Source organism: Lithobates pipiens, unplaced genomic scaffold (assembly GCF_037356315.1).
Source record: "Lithobates pipiens isolate NorthernLeopardFrog02 unplaced genomic scaffold, aLitPip1_a1.2 Scaffold_3, whole genome shotgun sequence".
NCBI classification, from domain to species: Eukaryota; Metazoa; Chordata; class Amphibia; order Anura; family Ranidae; genus Lithobates; species Lithobates pipiens.
This window is the reverse complement of record NW_027507790.1, coordinates 255126866-255147476: the sequence shown is the minus strand read 5'-3', so window position 1 is coordinate 255147476 and position 20611 is coordinate 255126866. Positions and strand designations below refer to the sequence as shown.

Below are 20611 nucleotides of genomic sequence, written 5' to 3'. Positions count from 1 at the left end.
CGAGCGAGCGCCCCCCCCTCCTGAGCCGTACCAGGCCGCGTGCCCTCAACATGGGGGGGTGCCTTGGGGAAGGGGGGGGCCGCGCGGCCCCCCCACCCCAAAGCACCTTGTCCCCATGTTGATGAGGACAAGGGCCTCTTCCCGACAACCCTGGCCGTTGGTTGTCGGGGTCTGCGGGCGGGGGGCTTATCGGAATCCGGGAGCCCCCTTTAATAAGGGGGCCCACGGATACCGGCCCCCCACCCTATGTGAATGAGTATGGGGTACAATGTACCCCTACCCATTCACCTGTAAAAAAAAAAGTACAAAAAAAAAACACAACACACGAGATAAAATACTTTATTGCACAGCTCCGGGGGTCTTCCGTCTTGGGGGGTCTTCTCGCCGGACTCCTCCGCTATCTTCTTGTAGCTCTTTTGCTAGCGGAGGAGTCCGGCTTTCTTCCTCGCCGCCGGCCTCTTCTCCCGACTTCGGGGGTCTTGTCCCCCTCTTCGGTTCTTCTGCCGGGTCACCGGGCCTTCTTATAGCTCTTTTACAGGCGGTGGCCCGGTCTTCTGTCGCCGCCGCCTTCCGTTCTTCTTCTTCTTCTTCTTCTTCTTCTTCTCCAGGAGATGTTGACTCGATGCTCTCTCCGGCCACAATGCCAGGGACGCACTGCGCGGCCACTTATATAGGGACAAGGGGCGGTGTCACATGGCTTTATGTCACATGGGTTGATGTCACATGGGGACTGTGACATCGTAAGGGGGCAGGGTCACCATGTGACACCAACCCATGTGACATAAAGCCATGTGACACCGCCCCTTGTCCCTATATAAGTGGCCGCGCAGTGCGTCCCTGGCATTGTGGCCGGAGAGAGCGTCGAGTCAACATCTCCTGGAGAAGAAGAAGACGAAGAAGACGAAGACGAAGACGAAGACGAAGACGAAGACGAAGACGAAGACGAAGACGAAGACGAAGACGAAGACGAAGAAGAACGGAAGGCGGCGGCGTCAGAAGACCGAAGAGGGGGACAAGACCCCCGAAGTCGGGAGAAGAGGCCGGCGGCGAGGAAGAAAGCCGGACTCCTCCGCTAGCAAAAGAGCTACAAGAAGATAGCGGAGGAGTCCGGCGAGAAGACCCCCGGAGCTGTGCAATAAAGTATTTTATCTCGTGTGTTGTGTTTTTTTTTTGTACTTTTTTTTTTACAGGTGAATGGGTAGGGGTACATTGTACCCCATACTCATTCACATAGGGTGGGGGGCCGGTATCCGGGGGCCCACTTATTAAAGGGGGCTCCCGGATTCCGATAAGCCCCCCCGCCCGCAGACCCCGACATCCAACGGCCAGGGTTGTCGGGAAGAGGCCCTTGTCCTCATCAACATGGGGACAAGGTGCTTTGGGGTGGGGGGGCCGCACGCCCCCCCCCCTTCCCCAAGGCACCCCCCCATGTTGAGGGCACGCGGCCTGGTACAGCTCAGGAGGGGGGGCGCTCGCTCGCCCCCCTTTCCTGGCCGGCCGGGTAGCGTGCTCGGACAAGGGTCTGCTGTGGACTTGGGGGGACCCCCATGCTGATTTTTTTCGGCGTTGGGGTTCCCCTTTAAGTCCATACCAGGCGGCGGGGCCAGCGACGTCTCCCTCGCGGGCCCCGCCTACCTGGAGATGCGCTCGAAATGAGCGAACTTTTCTCCGCGTGTGTGGGCGAGTCCGTTCATTTCAAAAGTAGGGCGGATAGTACGGCGGACTTAGTACGCCATATTAGTCCGCTCAAAAAGTGCCGTGTGTGGACAAGTAGCCCGTTCGGAAAGTCCGACGGACAGTCTGGCGGAAAGAACGCCAGACTAAGTACATCATACAGTTCGACCGTGTGTACGCGGCATTAGAAATCCTGAAGGCAGTGATTGGTTTTCAGGGTGCCGTACGCGGCTAGGCTCCCAAAAAGTCCCACAAATGTGGTATTCCCGTACTCAGAAGAAGCAGCAGAATATATTTTGGGGTGCAATTCCACATATAACTATGGCATGTGTGAGCAATATATCATTTAGTGACAACTTTTTGTAAACTTTTTTTTTTTTTCATTATTCAATCACTTGGGACAAAAAAAAAAATATTCAATGGGTTCAACATGCCCCTCAGAAATTTCCTTGGGGTGTCTTCTTTCCAAAATGGGGTCATTTGGGGGGGTTAGTATTGCCCTGCCATTTTAGCACCTCAAGAAATGCGATAGGCAGTCATAAATTAAAAGCTGTGTAAATTCCAGAAAATATACTCTAGTTTGTAGACGCTATATAACTTTTGCGCAAACCAATAAATATACGCTTATTGACATTTTTTTACTACAGACATGTGGCTGAATAAATTTTGGCCTAAATGTATGACTAAAATTGAGTTTATTCGATTTTTCTTATAACAAATAGTAGAAAATATATATATTTTTTCAAAATTTTCAGTTTTTTCCTTTTATATCGTAAAAAATAAATATCGCAGAGGCAATCAAATACCATCAAAAGAAAGCTTTATTTGTGGGAAGAAAAGGACGCAAATTTCGTTTGGGTACAACATTGCATGACCGCGCAAATACCAGTTAAAGCAGTGCAGTGCGAAATTGTAAAAAGGTCCTTAGGCTGACAATTGGTCTGGGGCTTAAGTGGTTAAACAGTTGAACACTGACAGCTGTAGGATGCAGTGGTTTCAGCAGGCCTATTTTTTTCAGTGAAGTCTTCAGCTTGCATGGGGTCACCATGTCAGAGCTGCAATGATCACATAGTCAGAATACTCAATAATGGTGACCAGAGCTGTCAATGACAGTCTGGATTGGGAGCTATCAGCCGTGCAAAGTGTCAACTAGTGGCCCTCAAAGGGAGAACATTTATTACATATCTTGAGCACAGGGCATCTGTTTGAGGCATCTTAATAATGGGATTGTGGATGTGTAAGCGGGCCCTTCTGGCCCTGCATGCAGTGGTACCTTTCATACAGAGTGTACTCATCTATGTCTGGAAAAAAAGAAGGGGGCGCCTCTGGGTGTAGATTTTTTTAAAAGGCAGTTTATTCACAATTCATTCTTAAAGCAGAGAGATTTTGCACTCACATTTTCCATAATAAAAGTAAGCATGTAGAATAAGAGGGGTCATCTGATTCAGTCCGTCAATCTTATTCCGGTCCGCAAGTGTCCTGTTATCCTCTCCTGGTGTTACATCTGATTGGCCTGATGAAAGAGTGCGGTCGTCCTCCCACCTCGACCTGAACACTCAGGAAATGCGTCGCCCGCCGTGACGTCATAATTCCGCGACCCGCGTGTCACAGCAAACCAAGCCTCGTTTTGGAATAACATCCCCTGCGTCCACCGAGCCGGCTTCTTTTGAGCAACTAACCAGTGGTAATGCCAGGAGAGGATAACAAGACACTTGCGGACCGGAATAAGATTGGCGGACTGAATCAGATGACCCCTCTTATTCTACATGCTTACTTTTATTATGGAAAATGTGAGTGCAAAATCTCTCTGCTTTTAGAATGAATTGTGAATAAACTGCCTTTTAAAAAAAAATCTACACCCAGAGGCGCCCCCTTCTTTTTTTCCTTGTATCTCTGTAATAATCTAGGAGCCTGGTTTCAGCTCCCTGCGGTGGCAGCCCTGTGTGTTGAATTTCCACTCCTAAGGAACGAAAGACATTTTCCTGGGACTTGATAATTGAAATATCTCATATGTACCATCGTTTTATATTATTTTATACAGACAGCCTCTTCTTTGAGCATACTATTATGTGATGTTTGCGCCTTAACTTGTTGTGTCATCTATGTCTGGGACCAGGTGGAGACTGTGGTCATTAGGGATGAGCCGAACACCCCCCGGTTCGGTTTGCACCAGAACTTTCGAACGGACCCCAAATTCATACGAACTTTAGAACCCCATTGAAGTCTATGGGACTCGAACGTTCGAAATTAAAAGTGCTAATTTTAACGGCTAATATGCAAGATGCTGTCCTAAAAAGGGTTTGGGGACCTGGCTCCTGCCCCAGGGGACATGGGTCAATGCCTAAAATGTTTTTAAAAATGTCCGTTTTGGCGGGAGCACTGATTTTAATGACGATTAAAGTGAAAAAAAAAGTGAAATATTCCTTTAAATATGGTGCCTGGGGGGTGTCTGTAGTATGCCTGTTAGGTGCCACATGTTTCCCGTGTTTAGAACAGTCCCTGCACAAAATGACATTTAACGGAAATAACATCATTTAAAACTGCTTGCGGTTTTAATGTTATATCTGGTTCCTGCAATATGTTTGAAAATCATTGAGAAAAATGGCATGGGTAGCCCTCCCTGCCCATTACCAGTCCCTTTGGGTCTTGTACGGATATTAAAGGGAACCCCGTACCCATATTAAAAAAAGGAAATACGTGTGGCCCCCAGGCCCTATATACTCAGAACAGCAGTATACAGGCGGTGCAAACAAGACAGGGACTGTGTAGGTTTGTTGCGTTAAGTTGAATCTGTTTGTAATTTTCAACTGGTACATTTTTAAAGTGTAGCTCCAGTCAAAAAAACAATTTTTAAGCTTTTTGGAAAACATAGGGAAGGGTTATCACCCCTGCATAATTTGTTTTGTCGTCCATCTTTTTTCATCTCACTTGCTGTTGTCTCCTTCCGTTTGCAAGTAGGAGATGTTTGTAAGTTGGATGTTTGATATAGCGGATGTGGATATAGCGGTGTATACTGGGTTCAGAGCACACAGACAGCACGCACAAGCTCCTACCGCTGACTGCAAGCTCTATTTAAAACGAGCAAGATAGTTAGCTATATAGGTGGATATAGCGGTGTATACTGCGTTCAGAGCACGCAGACAGCACGCACAATCTCCTAATGCTGACTGCAAGCTCTATTTAAAACGAGCAAGATAGTTTGCTATAAAGGTGGATATAGCGGTGTATACTGGGTTCAGAGCACGCAGACAGCACGCACAAGCTCCTACCACTGACTGCAAGCTCTATTTAAAACGAGCAAGATAGTTTGCTATATAGGTGGATATAGCGGTGTATACTGGGTTCAGAGCACGCAGACAGCACGCAAAAGCTCCTAACGCTGACTGCAAGCTCTATTATAAAAGATAGATATATCGCTAGCTATATAGGTGAATATAGCGGTGTATACTGCGGTCAGGGCACGCAGACAACAACCACTACAGAAGAGCAAGAACGAAAAATCGGTGTATACTGTGTTGAAGGTACACAGAACACCCACTAACTGCTACAGACGCCAACACACTACACAAGGCCGCCGCGCTGGTGGCCTTATATAGTGTGGGGTGTGTACTACACAGCCTGAGCTATGATTGGCCACAGGCATCCTGCCTGTGGCCAATCATGGCTCTCCTCGCTGCCGGCGCTGTGATTGGCCGAGCATGCGGGGTCACAGTGCATGCTTGGCCAATCATGAGCCAGCAATGCACTGCGCCATCGCAGTGCATTGTGGGCCGTGAGCGCCACACGAATTTGGCGCGAACGGCCCATAACGTTTGGAATTCGCCGAACGGGCGAACAGCCGATGTTCGAGGCGAACATATGTTCGACTCGAACACGAAGCTCATCCCTAGTGGTCATATGAAAAATCTAACATTAACCTTTTCCTGACTGCAATATAGCCAAAATACGGCTACAGCAAAGTCTTCCAGTTCTGGGAGGACATCCATGGACGTTCTCAGAGAACCATACCCCCAGGGCCGTGCATCCTGTGCACTCTGTGATCCACAGCTGATCACAGATCATGGTATAGGGCGAATCACAGCGGCCCTTTACCACATGATCAGCTGTGTCCAGTCACAGCTGATCACTTGTAAACAAACTTACTGGTTTTCGCCACTCCTTTTCTCACCCGCTGTCACAGCATGTGAGGCCAGTAACCGGCAGTTCTGACAGGGGACATTTACACTCAGTGGCGGTGTGTCCATTAAGACGCACGGGTGCCGCCCCCTCTCTCCTGCCACCCCACTCTAGCACCAATAGATAGATTCATGCATTGCATGAATCTATCTATCTATAGCCGCCGCTGCCACCCCCTATTCAGGCGCCCATCCCCTTTTACAGCGGCTGGTGTATTTTTAAAGCACCTAATTAAAGCCTTAGGCTCTAATAGGCATCAAAAAAGGTGACCTACGAGCGACAGGTGCTGTGATTGGATGCCTATCAAATGTCCAATCATAGCAGAGGATGGGAAGAGAGGAAGGGAGAAGGTATCGAGGAGCTGTCCCACCGAGACAGGGTAAGTGCAGATAGCGAGCGGGGGGGGGGGGGGCACACTGGCAGCATTTGATATGGCACAGTGGCGGCGTTTGATGGGGCACAGTGGGAGCATTTGATATGGCACAGTGGCGGCAATTGATGGGCAGAAGTGGCGGTGTTTGATGGGCACAGTGGCTGCATTATTTGGCATAGTGGCTCCGTTCGATGGTACAGTAGTGACAATTGATGGGCACAGTGGCTGCGTTTGATGGGCACAGTGGCTGCGTTTGATGGGCACAGTGGCGACAATTGATGGGCATGGTGGCTGCATTTGATGGCACAGTGGCTGCGTTTGATGGCACAGTGGCACAAATTGATGGGCACAGTGGCTGTGTTTGATGGCACAGTGGCAGCAATTGATGGGTACAGTCACTGCATTTGGCACAGTGGCAGCAATTGATGGACACAGTGGCTGCGTTTGATGGTACAGTGGTGGAAATTGATGAGCACAGTGGCTGCATTTGATGGCACAGTGGCTGCGTTTGATGGCACAGTGGCAGCGTTTGATGGCACAGTGGCAGCGTTTAATGGCACAGTGGCAGCGTTTGATGGCACAGTGGCAGCGTTTGATGGGCACAGTGGCTGCGTTTGATGGGCACAGTGGGAGCAATTGATGGGCACAGTGGGAGCAATTGATGGGCACAGTGGGAGCAATTGATGGGCACAGTGGCTGCGTCTGATGGCACAGTGGGGGCAATTGATGGGCACAGTGGCTGATTTTGATGGCCGCCTATGAGTGCCCACCTGTGCCGCCTATCAGTGCCCACCCATGCCCATCGGTGCCGCCTATCCATGCCCATCAGTGCTGCCTATCCATGCCCATCTGTGCCGCCTATCCATGCCCATCTGTGCCGCCCATCCATGCCAATCCGTGCCAGCTATCAGTGCCAATTTGTGCCACCTATCAGTGTCCATCCGTGTCGCCCATCCGCGTCGCCCATCAGTGCCGCCTATCAGTGCCCATCAATGCCACCTCATCAGTGCCACTTCATTAGTGCCCATCAGTGTAGCCCCATCAGTGCCCATCAGTGAAGGAGAAAACGTACTTATTTACAAAGTTTTGAAACTGAAACAAAAATCAAAATTTTCGGTATTCTTTTATTTGTAGCGCAAAAAAAATAAAAACCGTAGAGGTGATCAAATACCACCAAAATAAAGCTCTATTTGTGGGAAAAAAATGATAAAAATTTTATTTGGGTACAGTGTAGCATGACCGCGCAATTGTCATTCAAAGTGCGACAGCGCTGAAAGCTCAAAATTGGTCTGGGCAGGAAGGTGTTTAAGTGCCCGGTATTGAAGTGGTTAATTGACTGAGTTTTGCAAATAAAATCCATTCAAGTGGATCTGTCATCAGTCTCTAGTCACTGGGCTATTTACCACAGGACATCCCCTAGATGTGCCACAAGGAGAACGGAAGGTAACGGTAAGCCCAAAAATAACCAGCAGCTCCTTCGGGGGTTAGTAGTACATAAACATACAGAGTTTCTCTGAAAAGTGTCTTGTTCCATGTCACTACACACTGTAACCTGCATGTCCCATTAGGAGGGGCGTACTGAGCCTGCGCTCATTTCATCAGTCTATGGTACCTCTGCTACCCCACTCCCAGCAATGCAATGGGGTTACACCATGCACCCAGCATGGACCTCATACTGTTAATTGTTAACTCCTTCACTTCCAGTGCCTCGTGACCAGGCATGGATGTCTGTAACGGAGATTCAGATCCATCCGTCCGGAGGACCTGTCACCTTTACCAGGTACCACGCCTTACGACTGTTTGCCTAATGTCTTGAACAGTGGCGTAACTAGAACCTTCAGGGCCCCGATGCAAGAAACCATGAAGGGCCCCCCTGAACCTCAGCCAGGGCCCTTCCCTCAGAGTCCGGCGGTGGAACTCCAGGGTGTGGTCACAGGTATGACCATTGTGAGCCCTGTAGTTCCACCACTGGTATCAGTAGTTTTTTTTTATTTTTAGGTGCCCCATTGGGACTGTCCCTAGGCAGGATGGGGTCTCCATCCCCAGAAGAGATGAGGTCCTTTTCTCCAGGGCAGATTAAGTTACTGCCCCCAGGTGAGAAGGGGTCCCTGTCCCCATGTGAGAAGGGGTCCCTGTCCCCAGGGGGAGATGGAAGGGGTATGTAATGGTGTGTGGGGGATGGGGTCCTCTCACTCACCATGACCAAGCTGTAGGCCACGCACTCATCCATGTTGGCCTGGGCTCCATCCAGTGTGCTGGACGGGTGATCAGCATATCTCCCAGAAAGACCTTTCATCATCTGTGTATGACGGGGGAGGAGGGGGGCTGGCAGACAAGCCTGCAGTGTCCTCCGGGAGCCGGCTCTCATAGGGCTGCACTGCATCTGTGTGCTTCAAGTTTTTTTACCCGGGAGAAGTATGCAGTGCAGTGTGGGCTGGACTCGGGGGGGCGGGACTCTGGCTGGGGAGAACAGACATCGGACTGAGCGGCAATGCATGGAGCAGGAGAGGGGTACTCTGAGGAGCCGGCCGAGGACACAGGTCATGCGGGGAATGCAAAACTAAAGAGCAGCCAGTGCGATAGTCGAGCATGGAGCTCTGCTAATCACCCTCCACCTCCAGCCACCCGTGTGCATGGTGCACTGGTACCCCTAGCTGCCTATGCTGCTGCCGGCCATATGTAGAGGGGGCTGCATGGGCCCCCTGCATCACAGGGCCCGGTTGCGGTCGCAACTGCTGCACCCCCTATAGTTACGCCCCTGGTCTTGAACTGTGCTTGGTTAAGCTTTATTCCCACCATGGTGTTCCTGGATCAAGGGCGGAATTGCCGCGTTATTGCCCCCGATTCCAAATTGCCGCAAATCGTGAGAACGCCCATGCGATCAATGTTTCTTTCAATGGCACCTAAAGCACTGCACAACTTCTTTTGGGCAACAGGCGTCCCACGATTCTATTGTTGCTGGGGTGGAATTGCTGAGAGGGATCTACTGTTGAGGGAGGGGCCCTTGTTGTTGGCTACTGGAGGGTCTATTGATGCTGGCTGCTGGGGAATCTATTTTTGTTGAAGGGAACCCATTTTTGCAGAGGGGCCTTGTTGCTGGTCATGGGGGATCTATGGTTGCTGGGGTGGGTCTTATGTTGCAGGGAGTCAATCGTTGCTGAGAGGGATTTACTGTTGAGGGAGTCTAATGCTGGCTTCTGGAGGGTGTATTGTTGCTGGTTGTTGGGAATCCATTGTTGCTTGGGTGGATCTATGTTCACTGGGGTGTCCATTGCTGCTGGATCTACTTTATTGCCTTTCTTATTATGAAAATACTTAGCACTGCAAAATGATAATTTCTGTTACGTTCTGTACTCTCTAAAAGGGGTGGAACTGGGAGGTGAGTAAAGGGTGGAACCAAGGTGCACCAAGGATGGTAGGGAGGGTAGGGGGGGGATCGTAAGGGGGTCCTACAATTTGCGGCGATTCTGAATCACAGACAGAATCATGGCAATTCTGCCTGCAATCCTGGAACGCCATGGTGTGAATGGCGCCTAACTCTTTGCAAATCCACTCCTCTTCCTTGTCTTGTCGAGTTAACCCTTTTGTAGTGGTGTTACTTTATACCCCGTATGGCTTTTTAGAGACCCTGGTTCTTTTGATACACCAGGACCCACATGCAGCCCTTGAATAACTTCAGAACAGGACAGTTGATGCAACTTTACTTAAAAGTTCTTTAGCAATACAGTTCAATACGTACATGAGCCAATTTTTTAACTCTAACATCAACTGCATGGCTGCCCAGGCATACCTCTGCAAGGTAGTAGCCCAATTTGGCATTCTCCAGATGCTGGAGAATGCCAATGGACTGCAAGGACGCAGCAGTACTCTTTCCCCGCAGGTGCGGACCAAATACTGGAGATGACATCTTTAGGTTTGTCTGTGCCTTCTTCCCATACAGCAGTTCTCTGTGTGCAGAGCCCTCCCCCTTTTATTTACAACACAGTGGAGAGGGCGGAGCTCAAAAAAAACTGGGAACTGCAGAGACAGGTTTAACCCCTTCTCAGCCTGTCTCATTAACAGAAAGCATTCCCTGTGTGGGCAACCTGCCTACAGACAGAAAGGGGTTGATTAATAATTAGCTATAGATTCTCGCTCTCTCACGATCGCAGACATTCACCACACACTTGACTCACCACAAATAAGAATTTTAGCCACGTAATGATTGGGTGAAGTAACATGAGGGTGGTTTAAATGTGTCTGAAAGCAGTAACTCATTCGCGAAATACAAATAATGGGGATCTTAGCTACCAACCATGTCTTATGGTACTTAGATTTTATTTTTACTGTGTCCGTTTAACCACGTCAGCTCCAGAAGATTTACCCCCCTTCATGACCAGGCCATTTTTGTGACACGACACTGGGTTACTTTAACTGACAATTGCGCTGACGTGCAATGAGGTACACGAATAACATTTGATGTCCTTTTTTCCCCACAAATAGAGCTTTCTTTTGGTGGTATTTGATCACCTCTGCGTTTTCTATTTTTTGCGCTATAAGCAAAAAAAGAGCGGCAATTTTGAACTTTCTGCTATACAAGATATTGAGTAAAAAAAAATCGACTTGCTTCATAAATTTAGTCCAATGTGTATTCTGCTTCATGTTTTTGGTATATAAAAAAAATCCCAATAAGCGTATATTGATTGGTTGCGCAAAAGTTATAGCGTCTACAAACTATGGAATTTTTATTATTCTTTTTTTTACTAGTAATGGTGGCAAATCAGTGACTTATAGCAGGACTGGGATATTGCAGGGGACAAATTGGGACACTAACTGACACTTTTGACACTTTTTTGGGAACTAGCGACACTAATACAGTGATCAGTGCAAAGAAAATGGTGAGTTTCCTCCTGGATGTCAGTACATGCAGTATGTTCAGTGCGCTTCTCTGCCTTTTGGCTAAGATAAAGTGTAGTATCTGTTTTTATCAGTTGCCAGAGGAGGCGCTGTGCTAGTCCCAAAGGGGAGGCCTATGCAAATCTGATGGTGTAATTGCACCTGGACAGCCTGTTTCGGTAGGGGCCACATTAAGGTGCTCTTAAGCCTTTGTAGCAGAGTGTCCCAGAGAGAGCCAGGAAAAGTCCTGTTCGGTGGTTTATACCTTTCCCAGGCTCCTCTCGTACACGTTCAGAAATCTGTGATCCATGATCCAGTTCGGGTCTTGGTCCTCTTCCCCAGGCTAATTTAAGCTCACCTGAGCAGACAGCCTTTGCTCTCGGCCTGGGACATACACACATAGTTGGTCTGTGAAGAGAGTAAGGTTGGTCAAAGCTGTTAAGCAGTTTTTGTAGAGACTGACAAGCGTTAGGCTTGTTCAGCCTGGTAGTGAGGGCCTGCAGATTGTACAGTTAGAGCCGAGACACGGCTAGGATTTGTGTTTTACTATTTTGTCATTTATTTTGTTTTCTGGAACACTGTACAGCACCTGTATTTGGACTTGTATATAACACAAATAAACACAGCCCTGTTTGTCACTTCACCTCTGGATTTGGTATCTGTGCCTGAGAAACTGCTCATCCCAGGGAGCTTTGTACCTGCTACCTGTCCCCCAGGTTACACCTTGTACACACGATCGGATTTTCCGAAGGCTTTTTGTCTAAAGGTGTGTGCCTGGATTTTGTCTTGCATACAAACGGCAAGGAACTGTCAGCCAACAAACATGAACGTAGTTACGTACTACGTAGTTTTTCTGATTTTTAGTGCCACCCTTTGGGCTCCTTCTGATAATTTTGTGTTAGTAGAAGTTTGGTGAGTGTTGATTCGCGTTTTTCATTTCGCGCTTTTCAGTTTGCGCTTTTCATTTCCTGCTTTTCAGTTCGTTTCTGAACGGCTGTTCGTCAACCAGCCATGTTGAGGAATCAGAGGAGATAACGTGTTATTTATTATTGGCCTGGGAGTTATTGCTTTGATCCAAGTCCAGTCCAGGAACAGGAGGAGGAGGAGTTCTTGGACCAAAAATTGGTTGCTTTATTAAATTGGGATCAATTATCTCATATGCCTTTGCTGCGGGAGCTCCAGGAGAATAATCCGGATGATTTTCAGAATTATCCCCGGATGACGGACCCCTGCTTTCATCAACTCTTGGCATTGGTGACCCCCTATATTAAGAAGCAGGACACATGCAATAGGCTTTTATTTTATTTTTTGGTTGAATAATGATTTGATTTGGTATATTTTCTATATTTTTGGATGCATAGAATGCACTTTTTGGTGAAGTTCTATTGGCAGATAGCATGTCTAATTTTATTTGCTTTCTTTTTTTAATGCACAATAAAAGAATTGTGTAGAATAATACTTGGCGATGTGTTTTACTTTAAATGACAGTTGGGAGTAGGCAGTTACATTTAAAGAAATACAATGTAAAATTGACAAGGGACACCAACATAGTTGTATCTTTGATCTTACAAAACTACGGGATAATGGTGTTGTGGTAACTTGCCCAAAAAAGAAAAAAAAAAAAAGAAAAGAAAAAGCATAATAATATTATTCTTGACATCAGTACAAAAATAAAGCCTTTGAAAATTTGTTTGCAAAAACTTCATCAGTATCACCAGCAAAGCAGCTTCATTATTATCCCATTAAAGAAGAAGAGAATTGTGCTCTGCATTTCCAGATTTCATAATTTGCCACGTCACGAATGTTAATTATCCATTACGAACGCTAATTTACAAGACCGACCGCTTCTGGCTTGTCCTTGCTTCCGAGCATGCGTGTTTGTACTTTGGACTTTTGTCCGACGGACTTGTGTACACAGGCTCAGAAAATCCAACAACAGACATTTGTCTGCGGAAAATTTTAAAACCTTCTATCAAACATTTGTCCACGGAAAATCCAACAACAATTGTCCATTGGAGCGTACACACGGTCGGTTTTCCCGCCAACAGCCTGTCATCACACATTTCGAGTCTTAAAATCTGATCGTGTGTACAAGGCTTTAGGATATAGAGGCCAATGATGGTCACGTCTGAGCAGACTTGAAGGGTGCTCCTGGTGAGGATGGGTGCTGCATTTGGTCTGGCCAAAGGGCTGGGTTTTCCCGGCCTTCTTTCTAGGACTGGTGTGGTCGCTGTTCCTGTCAGCGTCCGGTGGAAGAGCTGGCGTCGCCCTGGAGTGGACACGGGGTGGTGCTATGCAAATCTGCCGGCCTGGAAAGGCTAGTACCGGTGGAGGCTGCTTTATAGTCGGCGACTCTCCACGAGAAAACCTGGAAGGACTCTCTATCTCGCAGGGATGGAGGGCCGCACTGGTCCGGGTGAGGGTCGGACCTGAAAAGAAGCCCATGGTGTATGTGCCCTGGGAGTGGCAGTCCAGGGGTGCCGTGATATCACTGTGAGTGAGAGTCACTTTGACTTATGGCACCACGTTTACTGCACCATACCACACTTTTTTTTTCCACCTGCCTCCTGGGCCAGGCTTTTTGGCTGGGACCAGAGGAATTTTTGATTCCTGGCCGGAGGGCCTGGTCATTGCTTCACGCAATTACCACATTTCACTCTCCTCTCCACTTCCTTTTTCACCATTTTCTTTTTATTTAAACCAATGTTTGTCACTTTTTGTATTTTTATGTTTGTACCCAATTTTGCACGTGTGGCTGGTAGGGTGTAGGTCCTCGGGCCTGCTCTCAAAGTCTTGGGAGGGGATGGACATGGCATTTTGGCTTAGTTCGCCTTCTCTCATGGGGTCTCCCTTTCAGGGGAGCCCCACCTAGTACTTAGATGGGTCTGTTTCAGCAGATCCTCCAGAGAAAGGGGTCCGTCTGGTTTTCGGTCAGAGGGACTAAGTGTAAGTCCCCCTCTGAAGCCAAACGCCCCAGGGGATCAGGGCAAGGCCCTCTGATTTTAGAGGGCTTGTGTACACCCGTTGCACATTTTGTGTTTCATTCTTTATGTGTGTACACATTTTTTTTGGCACCAGGTGAAGTTTTTGAGTGTGTTTCACATGGGCTTTCAAAAAAAAAAAAAAAAAGATCATTACAAAAGAAAATGCACTGTCACTGTACTAATGACACTGGCTGGGAAAGGGTTAACATCAGAAACAAGCAAAGGGTTAACGGTGTGCCTAATTCCAGTGTTTGTGTACTGCAAAGGAGGTGCTTTTACTAGGGGAAGGCATGAATAGGTGCCCCTGCTTTACAGGAACACAGGATCCATGCCTTCTGTACCGACGGAACGGCAATCTGCCTGGTTTATATACTGTAGGCAGACTGCTGTTCTGCCTGTGTAGCGAATGATCAACGGGTGCTGGTGGGCATCGATTCCGCAGTACGTGCTGATCGGCTCCCGCTATAATTATACAACCCGCCGGTGGCATGCGTTACCCGGAAGTGTGGCATCACGTATATATATGTGATCCTGCGCACAGCCGCGGCGCCCTGTAGCAGTAAAACTACTATAGGGTGGTCGGCAACTGGATAAAAGGTGATTTATCCACATATTTTCAGTTTACCACTATCTTTATACAATGGAAATGTTAATTGCATACATGTATTCATGTTCCAGGCCTTCTGGTTTAGTATTTAGCTTTCAGAGCAAACAAAGCAGTATTAAACCCCCAAAAGTAAACATTCATTATAGTGCAGCTTGCCGATTCTTCAATGTGACAGCTGCATTAGTTTTCCTTTTTAGGCTTTCTTTCTTCAATTTTCATCTGATGATCCAGCCAGTAAGTCTATTGTTTTTCAAAAACAGCATTCCAGCAGAATGCATCAGTTACAGAGATGAGACAAACCATTTACCACTAGCAGGGGTGCTTACAATAACCAGCTGTTATTTATTTGTGTAAAACCTTTATCCCAAAAGGAGGAAAAAAGTCTGCTGTAACCGATGATAAAGTTTAAGCTTGAGTTTGGCTTCAATTTGTTAGCGTATTTAAATCTGCTAGTACATCTTACACTCCTCTCCAACCAGATGCTGCTGTCTAAATGTGCCTCCCGTACTCATTCATCCAGAGTACATGAAGTGTGTTCCTGGGCAAATCACCAGGTGAAAATAGAAGAAAAAAAGCCTAAGAAAGAAAACGAATGCAGCCAACACATCTAATGACTGGTAAGCTGCACTATATTCAATTTATGGTTTTGGCTTTAATACTATTTATTTTCTAGGACAGTGGTCTCCAAACTGTGGCCTGGGGGCCAGATGCAGCCCTTTACTTGACTTTATCTGGCCCTTGGGGCATTATTCCTCCCACTGACACCAAAGATGGGGCACTATTCCTCCCACCGACACCAATGATGGGGCACTATTCCTCCCATTCACACAAATGATGGGGCACTATTCCTTCCACTGACACCAACAATGGGTCACTATTGCTCCCACTGACACAAATAATGGGGCACTATTGCTCCCACTGACACCAATGATGGGGCACTATTCCTCCCACTGACACCAATGATGGGGCACTATTCCTCCCACTGACACCAATGATGGGGCACTATTCCTCCCACTGACACCAATGATGGGGCACTATTCCTCCCACTGACACCAATGATGGGGCACTATTCCTCCCACTGACACCAATGATGGGGCACTATTCCTCCCACTGACACCAATGATGGGGCACTATTGATCTTTTATTAAAAAGAATTAAGCGACCAATTTTATACAAAAGTAAAAAACAAAACCATATTATAAAACTTCAACAGAAAACAAAGGAATACACATCAACGTTCAGAATATATACAATATATACATAGTCCATTAGCAAAACATGTTTAGGATACTATTTACATAAAGCAGCAGAGAGGGCCTAAGAGGCACAACCCATCACCTATGTACACAGCCATTTATCAAAAATGAATCATAAATGAAAAAATCTCGAGTGACAAGAGACAGACAGCCACACCCTGGAAAGAGACTCCTGGCAGTCAGGGAGGCTTGAAACCCCTCCACGCCTTCAACCAAGCCCCCTGACTCCGCTTGTCTCTCTCAAGCACCCGAATCTTCTCCACCTCATGCAGAATGTCATACACCACCACCTCAACAGGAAGGATTTTATGCCGAATGCTGACCTGACACCGTGCGTTCCAGGTGAAATAACGGACTACTAGGCTAACTAGAAAAAGTGTATCCAAACAAAAAACCCCATCAGTATTGAATGCTCCGTACACCCACTCAGCATAACCCAGCCTGGAGAGGAAAGGGACACAGAGGGCCCGCCCCACCTGTTTGTACACCTCTATGTTAAAGGGGCAATGAAGCAGAAAATGGTCCATAGTCTCCTCCTCACCTGCACACTCCTCCCGAGGACAGCTACGATCAACCCCACTGCGGAATTTCATATTGCCCCGAACATAGAGACTCCCATGGAAGCACAACCAGGCCAGATCCCTAAATTTAGGGGGAACTCTATCCAAATTAATCAATCTTAACCCTACCCTCAAAACTGGGCCTGGGCAATCCCTTAAGGCCAGTGGGTCATGAAAGACTTCGCTCAAGACTCGACTCATAAGGACTTTCCTCGGAACCGATCTGAGATCTTCAGCCGACAATCGCCACTGCCGCAGTAACTTCAGGCACGGAGCAACATAGACTGGTAGCTGACCACGATGACCCCTGAGATTCTTCACTTGGCCACCTTCTTCCCAAAGTCGCAGAAAAGGCCTAAACCAAGATCTAAATATGCCTACCCATCCAGGAGGTTCCACTGCAAGCATATTACCAATGTTACATTTGAGAAATAGCAGTGAAAAGAAAAGAACTGGGTTGACCATACCTAAGCCACCCTCCCTCCTGGATAGATAGATGACATTCCTCTTGATGGGGTTCAGTCTGTTCCCCCACAGCATCTGGAAGAACACACTACTGACCCTAGCATAGAGAGACACTGGTAAGATGCAGACAAAGCTGACATACAAGAAGATCGGAATCTGGTAAGTCTTAATCAGATCAACCCTTTCCCTCAGAGATAACTTCCATCTCTTCCAGCTGACCACCTTAGTATTGGCAATTTCCAGTCTGCCTTCCCAGTTTTTGAGGCCATAATCGCCGGGTCCAAATTCAATGCCTAGAATTTTAATTCTTTCCTGGGGCACTGGAAAGGTGTCAGGGAGATCAAACCCCTCACCTTCCTTTCCTATCCAGAAAACGTCACTCTTTCCCTGATTGATCTTGGAGCCTGATGCTTCAGAATACCGTGATGTCAGACAGACCACCTCCTCTGCTTCATCTGCCCCAGTGACAATCACCGACACATCGTCCGCATAGGCAACAACCCTCAAAGGTGGCTCACCCGGGAGCCCCACTGGCACCCCACACAACATGCCGCTCTCTAGCCTCCTGATGAAGGGGTCGATTGCAAACACATAGAGCAGGGGACTCAGAGGACAACCCTGGCGCACCCCAGAGCCAACCTCAAAGGACTGCCCAACCCAACCATTAACAAGAGGAAAGTTTTCTGCCCCCTTATACAAGACCTTTAACCAATCGATAAAACCACCCGGCAGACCGTACTTACTAAGGAGCTGTCAGGAATCCGCCCGTTCTGCACGATCGGGTATCCGTTCGCGCACACGCGTTCGTGCCGCGGGTCGTCGTGGGCACGCGCGTCTCCTAGCACGAGCGGGTGCACGTCGTTCGGATGTGCGCGCGGCATACGCACGCACGAGTGCGCGTTAGCGCTATTGGCGCCAGTGGCCCTTTTTAAAGGAGCAGCTGCAGTCGTTCTGTGCTGTTCGTCTGCAGCTTGTGCCTGAAGAAACCTGTTGATCTGTCTGCTACCAACCTGATACCTGACCCGGCTCCCTCTGACTCTGTTGACCTCTCCTGCTCCGACCCCGGCTTGTTTGACCTCTCTTGGACTGATTACCTGTTGCCGAACCTCTGCTTGTATCTGACACCTCTGCCAGTTCCTGCTTGCTCCTGCATCTGTACCTTGCATCCTGAAGAGCCCGCCATCCTGTCTGCAGCCTTCTCCTAGCTGCCTTCCTGCCACTGCGAGTTCCTGCTCCAGAGGATCCTCTCCTATCCAGTGCCTGCTGCAGCACCTGGAAAACTGCGTTTCGGACTCGTTTTGGGCATTACGAATACTTAGTAATGCCCTTCGGACTTTGCAATGCCCCGGCCACTTTCCAGCACCTGATTAATGATGTTTTCCGAGACTTTCTGGACATCTTCGTCATTGTCTACCTGGACGATATTCTAATCTTTTCCGGGTCCCTTGAACAGCATCGTGGGCATGTCAGCAGAGTGCTGCTCCGGCTCCGGAAACACGGACTTTACGCTAAGGCCGAGAAATGTAAATTTGAGCAGCAGAATATCCAATTTCTCGGCCTAGAAATCTCTCCAGCAGGCATCAAGATGGACCCGCAAAAGGTTTCTGCTGTTCTCGAATGGCCAGCTCCCACTGACAAGAAGGGAATCCAGCGCTTTGTGGGTTTCGCTAATTTTTATAGGAGATTCATAAAGGGGTTCTCGGCCATTATCGCTCCCATCACTCAGCTCACCAAACAAAATATACGCTTTCATTGGGGACCCGAAGCACAGGCCGCCTTCCAGAGACTCAAGAATCTGTTCACCTCTGCTCCCGTTCTCAGGCACCCGGATCCATCAAGACCCTTTATCCTGGAAGTAGATGCTTCGGAGGTAGCAGTAGGGGCGGTGGTCTCCCAATGTCAAGGTAAAGATGACCTGATGCACCCCGTGGGGTTCTTTTCCCGCAAACTTTCTCCGGCAGAGAGAAATTATGATGTGGGGGACCGAGAGCTACTTGCCATCAAGTCTGCGTTGGAGGAGTGGAGATATCTACTGGAAGGGGCGGTACACCCCGTACTTATCTACACAGACCATAAGAACCTTGAGTACCTCCGTACCGCCAAACGTCTGAAACCTCGGCAGGCCCGTTGGGCCCTCTTCTTCTCCCGGTTCTGCTTTCATATTACCTACCGCCCCGGGTCAAGAAACATAAAGCCAGATGCGCTTTCCCGCATGTTCGATAGCTCCAAGGACATCGCACCCCCTGATACCATCCTCCCTGCCAACTCCTTTTTGCTTGTCCAGCCGGACCTCCTGTCCCTGTTAAAGAGAGCCTCCCTCGTGTCCTCCAGTCCTCCAGGAGTTACGCTTATTTCCAGAGAAGGTCTGCTTTGGAAGGACAATCTAATCTTTGTCCCGGAAGACGTCCGAATAAAGGTCTTGGGCCTCCTCCACGATCACCCTCTCGCCGGGCACTTCGGTGTCCGCAAGACTCTGGAGCTGGTACAGCGCTCCTTCTGGTGGCCAGGCATGAGGGAGTACTGCAAGAAATATGTGAATTCCTGCCCTGTGTGTAACCGGAATAAGGTCCCCAGAAACCGGGCCTGGGGTCTGCTTAAACCACTTCCCGTGCCCGACCGCCCCTGGCGGATGATTACGATGGACTTCATTGTGGAACTCCCCCCTTCTGAGAACTGTACAGCCATCTTTGTGATCTGTGACCGTTTGTCTAAGATGGCCCATTTCCTACCCTTGAAGGGAACACCCACCGCATCGGAAACGGCTCACATCTTTATCAAGGAGATAGTCAGGCTTCACGGGGTACCGTCCAATATTGTTTCCGATAGAGGGGTGCAATTCACCTCTCGTTTCTGGAGAGCTTTATGTGAAGCCCTGAAAATAGAATTGGCCTTGTCCTCCGCCTACCACCCGCAGACCAACGGACAAACGGAACGCACCAATCAAACCCTTGAACAATACATTAGGTGCTTTTCATCCTTTGTCCAGGACGATTGGGTTTCCCTCTTACCTTTGGCAGAGTTCGCCTATAACAATGCCAGCCATGCTACCACCGGCCAATCCCCGTTTTTTGCTAATTTTGGTTTTAACCTGTCCTTTCTCCCTGATATTCTTTCAGAATCCCACGTTCCAGCGGTACAGGACACCGTATCTTTTCTGCAGCGGAACAACCAAATCCTCCAAGAGACCATAACCAAGGCTCAGGCGGATAGCAAGAGAAACTTCGATCGGGGAAGAAGGGGAGAGCTGATTCTTCAAGTCGGGGACCAGGTATGGCTTTCCACTTCTAACTTGAAATTAACCTGCCCTTCTAAAAAGTTGGCACCCAAATTTCTGGGTCCATTTCCAGTTAAAAGGAGGATCAATGAAGTATCCTATGAACTGTCTTTGCCTGTTTCCATGAAAATTCACCCAGTCTTCCATGTAGCTCTGCTTAAGCCTGCTGTACCTGATCCTTTCCCCGGTAGAGGAACAGGTCCTCCTGATCCTGTGTTGATCGATGGCAATGAGGAATATGAAGTGGAGGCCATTCTGGATTTTAGAAGACGTCATGGACAAGGTCAGTTTTTAATTAAATGGAAGGGTTATGGTCCAGAGAATAATTCCTGGGAACCTGCTGCCAACTTACATGCAGATAGACTAA

General features: G+C 48.2%; 1 pseudogene; it reads left to right on the top strand.

The window, feature by feature from the left end:
• Positions 1 to 11141: 11141 nt before the first annotated feature.
• Positions 11142 to 11273, top strand: LOC143941781 (U2 spliceosomal RNA; annotated as a pseudogene).
• Positions 11274 to 20611: the final 9338 nt, after the last annotated feature.